Here is an 8024-nt window from a genome sequence, read left to right on the forward strand (position 1 = left end):
CTCTTGGCGGGACTCTTATTATTACATTGACTCTGGAGGCGCCAAGTTTCATCGCAACGTTCTTCGTGAGAACATCCAGGGTATTACCAACAATCAATACGAAACTAACAATTTTGAATTGGCTCACTACTTGACTAGCCTATTGGTCCCAAGCAAACGATTAACGTACCCCATTCTAGTCGAAATTCTAGTACTACATAATGTTTGTTTTGATTCGCTATGAAAGTTTGACAGATAAAATGAGGGGTTCGTGGATTTTCCTATGTTTCGAGGGGTGCATCGATTAGCTTGGGACCGAAGATAGTACCAGAGGTGAGCCAAAAAGTTGAGCACGTTTCTTCGGGACCTGCTGGTCTTAGAGTTACCTCTATGGTATTACCATAGAGGTAACTCTAAGACTAGAAGGTCCCGAAATAACGTGCTCAACTTTTTGGCTCAGCTCTGGTACTCTCTTAGGTCCCAAGCTAATCGATTCACCCCTTGAAAATCCACTAACCCCTCATTTTATCTGTCGAACTTTCATAGCGAATCAAAACAAACATTGTGTAGTAGTAGAATTTCGACTAGAATAGGGTACGTTAATCGTTTGCTTGGGATCAATAGGCTAGTCAAGTAGTGAGCCAATTTTAAATCGTTAGTTTCGTATTGATTGTTGGTATTACCAAGCCGTCGTCTAGCTCGCCGTAGCGGTGTCAAGCGTATATCTGGTCTGATCATCTGATGATCTCATCTAGTAACATAACCAACAAAGCAACTACCCCTGTGTGGAAGTAGAACCATCGCGACGATCAGCAAAACGGAAACAACCAAGCTTCTAATCCTGAAGCAACCGAGCCGAGACTCTTCTGAGTGTTCATTTCTCGTACACAGCAAAACATTAATATTGATTTCACATCAAAGTGGATGCACTTCATGTTGTGAACCAGACAAAAGCGTAATATTTACCCTTAACTTGAGTTGTTGTGGTAAACAGTGTTTTAACGAGTGTCAGCTTCCATCCTTGATTTGTATTGCTCTTGATCTTTCTTTAATTCTAAATATAACTATCACTGGGTGCATACGTATTGGACTTTTATTCTCGTCAGGTTATGGGCCCAGACATGGGTAGTTTTTCCATAATCTTCGGTTTTGTTTTATTCGAAACACGAAACGCTTAAAGTAACGTGGAAGTGAAAAACAAAATAACAGAATTTCGGCCGCGAGTGTGCAGAAAAGTGCAGCGGAAAACTCGGTGGAAAGTTGGACGGCAGATTTTGGCAGGAACGACGTCATTTTGTTTTGGAGACAATGGAAGACGAGCGCACGCAGCGAGTCTACTTGTTCGACGGGGAAAATTACTCGACGTGGAGCTTTCGTATGCAAGCATACTTGGAAGAGTTGGATTTACTGCATTGTATCGAAAAGCCACGGGAAGAGGAAGATTTTTACCCGGATAATGCAGCAGATACGGCAGCGGTGAAGGTGGAAAAAGAAGAAAAACGGAAGAGGCGGAAGCAAGAAGACGCCAAGTGTAAATCTATCCTGATTCATAAGATAGCGGACGTGGAGGCGAACCAGCCCCAGGCTGAAAGCCTCCCTAATAAAGATAAATCAATCAATCAAGATAGCGGACTCACAGACGTGGAAAGACGTCGCCAAAGGCTATTTGGACAGTGCTTCAACACACTTTCGAGCAGAAAGGTGTTTCCGGAGTGTTTTTCTTACTAAAACAGTTGACTGGCATGAAGTATGGTGAGTCCATGGCGATGGAGAAACACATTCTGTTGTTCGAGAAGATTATGCGGGAACTGGAGTCGGCAGGAATTAAATTCGATGAGCCAGTAGTAGTGGTTTTTCTTATTGCAATCCATGCCAAAGTCGTACGAACATTTGATTACCGTACTGGAGACGCTTCCGGTAGAGCATGCTCCATGGAGTTCGTTAAAGCGAGGCTTCTCAGTGAGGACGTGCAAGTGCTGGCAAAGAGCTGGAACCGGGAGCGGCTTTTGCTAGAAGGAGCATATAATTCCCCTTCCAGTGCCACGCCTGCGGAAAGCTGGGGCATAAACGAAAGCAAGTGGTCGAATCGTGCTACTGAAGAACGAAAGAAGACGAAGAAGAAGAACAACTCTGGAGCGCACAGTGCTGAAGCAGAAAGTGACGATGTTGGTTTCAGTGTGAGTGTGGAGCAAGCGCTCTGCAAACTGTTGATAATGAGTTCCGGTGGGTGCTCGATAGTGGTGCTTCAGAGCATATGGTGAATAACAAGGGCTGTCTTGTGAACGTTCGGAAGCTTGAGGTACCAACCGTAATCAATGTTGCTAAGTCAGGTGTGTCGCTGATTAGTCGTTTCGCTGGTGACGTCAGAATGAGCGTGGAAGTGAACGTAAAACAGCTGAGTTGCACAGTGTACGATGTTTTGTTTTTTCCTGGCCTATATACCAAATTGTTCTCCGTCAAACGAGTGGCGGAACGCGGAATGGAAGTCTTATTCGGAAAAGACAGTGCGCGAATCTCGAGAAACGGAAACATTGTGTGTACCGCGGATCGCAAAGGTCGGTTGTAAGAACTAAACGTCGAAGTGATGAAAGTGTCGTCTGCGATGATGAGTGAATCAGAAAGCAAATTATCGCTGTGGCACCGTAGATTTGGCCACATTGGTAATGCTGGTTTGCTGAAACTGATCCGAAGTGGCATGGTTGATGAAATTAATGATAGTGTTCGTCACACAAGTAATTTGAAGGTGTGTGAACCCTGTATGATGGGTAAACAAGCGAAGTTGCCTTTTGAAGAGTGCGACAGACCTTGTTCGGCACGTCCGCAGGAGTTAGTACATACGGACGTGTGTGGTCCGTTCAAGCCGGAGTCTTGGGACGGAAAGAAGATTTTTGTAACTTTTATTGACGATTACACGCACTTTACGGCAGTGTATACGTTGAAAGCGAAGAGTGATGTGGGGAAGCATTCAAAAAGTATGCTGCGATGACTACGTCACATTTCGAACGGAAAATCGCCAGACTGCGTTGTAATAATGGAGGCGAATATATGAACGAAGAATTCAAAACGTACTGCAGTGAAATGGGAATCGTTATGGAACCAAGTATGCCGTATAATCCCCAACAAAACGGTGTCGCGGAACGTATGAACAGAACGATCCTCGAACGCGCGCGGGCAATGTTGGACGAATCGGGTGTGAATAGGCTCCTGTGGACTGAAGCAGTACAAGCAGCAGTTCATGGTTAACCGGAGCCCTACAAACGCTTTAGCAGTTGCCAAAACACCGTACAAAATGTGGTACGATCGGAAGCCAAACGTATCGAGGCTGCGCTTGTTCGGAAGTAAAGTGTTTTGCCATATTCCGAAGGAAAAGAGATCCAAACTTGACGCTAAGAGTCGCGTGTGTTATCTGACCGGTTACGGTGTTAATGGTTATCGCGTGTGGGACCCGGATCAGCGGAAAGTGGGCATCTGTCGGGACGTGGTAATCGAAGAATCTCCGGTGAAGAAGACTGTTCATCAGGATGTGTACACAAACGATCATCTAGTATCCGACCACCTGTCGGAGCTGGACGCGAGTGCTTCAATCAGAGCTGCGGAAGAAATTAAACCACCGGCTGAAGAAGAAACTGATGACGAAGAAGATGTGCCTGAAGACTACGAAAGTGCTGATGACGAAAATGTGCTTATAAGAAGAAGCGAGCGGCAGCGGAAGCTTCCGGAACAACTTTCGGACTATGAAGTGTGTATGGCGTTCGTGCTGAACGCGGAAAATTACGTGGAAGAGCTGCCAGATAACGTTGAAGACTTGCGTGAGCGAGAAGACTGGCCCGCCTGGGAAAAGACGAACGAGGATGAGCTGCGGTCGCTGGAAAAGAACCACACTTGGGACCTGGTAAATCTTCCTGCTGGCAAGCGGTTCAGCAAAACCTTCACATTCATCAAAATGATGTACGTACCGCCTTTTTGAACGGGAGCCTATCGGAAACCGCACATATGCGTCCACCTCCAGGATTTGGAAGGGGAAGTAAAGTGTGTATCCTTAACAAATCCTTGTATGGCCTCAAACAGGCGCCTCGCAGCTGGAATAAGCGCTTTCATGAGTATATGTTGAAACTGGGTTTCAGACGCTCTCAATACGATAGCTGCTTGTACGTACGCAAGACGAAGGACGTGGTCGTTTACTTGATTTTATACGTGGACGACATTATCTTAGCATGCAATTCGTCGACGGAGCTAATGATAATCAACCGTAGCTTGACTGAGGAGTTGGACGATATGAAGGAGTTGAAGTATTTTCTCGGTCTGAAAGTGGAGAGAAACATGGAGAAGGGAGTTTTAACTATCAACCAGTCCCAATACGTTCGGGCACTTTTGAAGCGATCTGACATGCAGGACTATAGGCCAGTGGCTACTCCATTGGGAGTCAATCTGAAACTAAAGAGAAACGATTCGGAAACGGCAACGAAGCATCCATACCGTGAACTTGTAGGATGCTTAACGTATCTCATGCTGTCGTCACGTCCAGATATTAGTTCGGCCGTGAACTTCCTCAGCCGTTTCCAGAGTGAAGCAACGGACATCCATTGGACGCACTTGAAACATGTTTTGCGCTATTTACACGGCACAACGGAATACTACCTTGTATATCAGCGAAGCAAAACTGGTGGGCTACGCCGGTGCCGACTGGGGAAGCTGTTGGCAGAAACAGCAGCTTTCTGATTATGTAGTGAGAAACCAATGGGGTCGTCACCACTATCATAACCAGTATACTCACCAAGAATGTTCTCAACCTGAAAAAGAAACGACTTCTTCCAGTTTCGGATCAGCTTTCAAAAAGTAGTTTCTGTGAATAAATTGCCTTACGCAGTCTTTATTCCGTCAACCGTTTGCTGATACAAAATGAGGATAAATTCACTGTATTCCTTATTGATCTTATACATTTCACTGTCCCATCTATTCTAGCGATATATATATAACTTTACAATCCACGCGGTCTATTTCATTTGCCTATGCCTAATTGTGTGGTGAGAGAATTCGTTCTCCCTCTCTTCTGATTATTGGGATCTCATATCCCGAGTAGAAATGAATGACAAATTTATATTCCAATACTTCCCTTCAATTTATCATTCCTAACCATTCGCACATTTTATAAAATCTTGATTTTAATAGGGGTTTTGTAAATACATCTGCAATCTGATCTTCACTCTTAATATATTCCAATTTAATTTTCTTCTCATTAATCAAGTTTCTAATGAACATATACCGCACATCAATATGTTTTGTTCGCTGATGCTCTCTAGGTTCCTCCGATATTCGAATGCAGGGGATGTTGTCCTCGTATATGGTGAATGGAGTGAACGAGATTCCCATCTCCCGCAGCATACACGATATCCATACACCTTCCTTAGAAGCGTCACATAATGAAACCAGTTCCGCCTCTGTTGATGATAGCGTCACAATGTGCTGCCGCTTGCTCTTCCAGGACACGATGTTGCCATAAACCAGAAAAGCGTTTCCGGAATTTGACTTTCTCTCTTCAATATCGTTTGCGAAGTCCGCATCCGCGTATCCCTTTAATGGCTCGTCATCCTTCTCACGGTAGTAAACCAAGCGTCGCGATTTCGTTCCTTGAAGGTATCGAAGGATCCTCTTCAATCCTGCCCAATGATCATCTCCTGGCATGCTCTGAAATTGACTCAAAATACTCACAGCAATAGTTATGTCAGGTCTTGACATTAGTGTCAAGTACTGTAAGCATCCCAACAATTGCTTAAATGGTTTATCAGTACATTTTTCAGATCTTACCCATTTATAGTTCGCATCCATAGGTGTAGCCATCGACTTACAGTCCATCATACCAAATATATTCAAAATCTTCTCAATATAGGATTGCTGAGACAGCTCTAATGTACCTCTCTCAAGATTTCTGGTAATATCTAAACCCAGGAAACTTTTAACTTCCCCTAAATCCTTCATCTTGAAATGGTTCGATAGCATTTCCTTAATCCAATTGATAGCAGATATGTTAGTTCCAAAAATCAATATATCATCTACGTACAAGATGATAAAAAGACCCTTTTTAGAGCAATTATAAAGACATGTGTCGCAATTCAGCCTCTGAAACCCTAATTGTGACATTATTTTATCAAAGTGTTGATTCCAGCTCCTACCGGCTTGCTTCAACCCATAGAGACTTTTATTCAACTTACATGTCTTAATGTTTCCATTCTCATCTCGAGGAAGTTTCATATAAATCTCTTCGTTCAGTGTTCCGTTGAGAAATGCAGTTTTGACATCCATTTGATGTATTAACCAATCTTTCTTTACTGCAATCGAAAGCATCGTCCTTACAGTTGTCATCTTTGCCACTGGAGCAAAGGTTTCACAGTAGTCAACACCTGGACGTTGCGAACACCCCTAACCTTGCTTTATATCGAATGGACTCTCCTTCTTCCTTGATACTAAACACCCACATGGAATTAATAGCCTTTTTTCCGTCCGGTAGCTCGTTGATTAATGACCATGTGTTGTTTTCCTTCAAGGCGTTTAATTCTTCATCAATGGCTTGCTTCCATTGACCCCAATCACTCCGTTTACGTAATTCATCAATATTCTGTGGAATTTCACCTGAACCGCTCAAAGATAGAAAAACAGTTTCAAAATCATTTAGCCACGCAGGGGCGTTAACAGTTCTTTTAGGACGATTTCCTTCTTCAGGATTATATTCATCCTCAACTACTTCTTCCCCACTCATGAACTCATCGTCACTGTTTTCATCAGATATGGAATGATTCTCTACTTCAAAAATTTCAGGTTCAGGTCTTCTTTCTACCTCACAGAAAATCGGTTCTTCTTCGGATGTTTCTTTAATTTTTGTGAAATAAAAACTATGTTCATCAAATTTTACATCTCTTGAAATTATAACCTTTCGTATATCTTCATCCCATAGTCTGTACCCGTTTGGTGCATACCCCATCATACAAAGAGACTTGCTTCTCTTGTCCAACTTTGTACGGTATTCCTTATTCACGTGTACATAGGCAATACAACCAAACACTCTAAGTTTGCTTACGTCAGGTTTTACCCCAAACCACATTTCAAAGGGCGTTTTTGAAACGTTCAATGCACTTGTAGGACTACGGTTTAATACATATGTTGAGGCATATAATGCCTCTCCCCAAAACATTGACGGACAATTACTCTCATGAAGAATTGTTCTCACTTTATCCATTAAGGTCCGGTTCATCCTTTCGCTGACACCATTTTGTTGTGGTGTATACGGAACAGTGGGTGTCATCTGAATCCCTTTATCTCGACAGAACGTCACAAAATCTCCGCTGAAATACTCCCCACCATTATCTGTTCGCAACCTCGAAATTCGAAGAGAAAAATGTGAAGTTACCATAGCCTCATATTCCCGAAATTTTTCCAAGACTTCGCTCTTATAGCGGATTAAATATACAACTACAAAATGTGTATAATCATCAATGAACGTTACAAAGTATCTGTATCCGTCATGTGTATCTTCTGGTAGTTGACCACAAACATCAGAGTGAATTAGCTCTAGTGGTCTACTAGATCGGATCTTAGGCGAATTATCAAAAGCTTCTCTGGTTTGTCTTCCATAAATGCATGATTTGCATGTCAATGGGGAACCAGACATGGAAGATAGTTCAATATTCAACCTCTCTACCATTTTGTCCTTCATCAGTTTAAATAAATTCTGTGCTCCCAAATGACCGAACCGAACATGCCACAACTCATGATCTTTTAATACCTTGCCAGAAAATACTTTATCTGAATTTCCATCAAACTTAACGTTCAAGATATACAAACCGTCAACTCTTTCTCCCGTAAGAATCAACATTCCTTTTTCATCGAAAATTTCCACTCCACCATTTCTGAATACAACTGACTTCCCAGAAGACTCGATTCTTGAAACAGAAACAATATTGTAACTCAGATCAGGAACATAAAGAGCATTATACAGTGTAACATTGAAATTTTTATTTGTTCCTATGTTCACATTTCCGGACTTTTCAGAT

Source organism: Ochlerotatus camptorhynchus, unplaced genomic scaffold, assembly GCF_037179485.1.
Source record: "Ochlerotatus camptorhynchus isolate MF236.1 unplaced genomic scaffold, CSIRO-AGI_Acam_v1.1 ptg000203l, whole genome shotgun sequence".
Lineage (NCBI taxonomy): Eukaryota > Metazoa > Arthropoda > Insecta > Diptera > Culicidae > Ochlerotatus > Ochlerotatus camptorhynchus.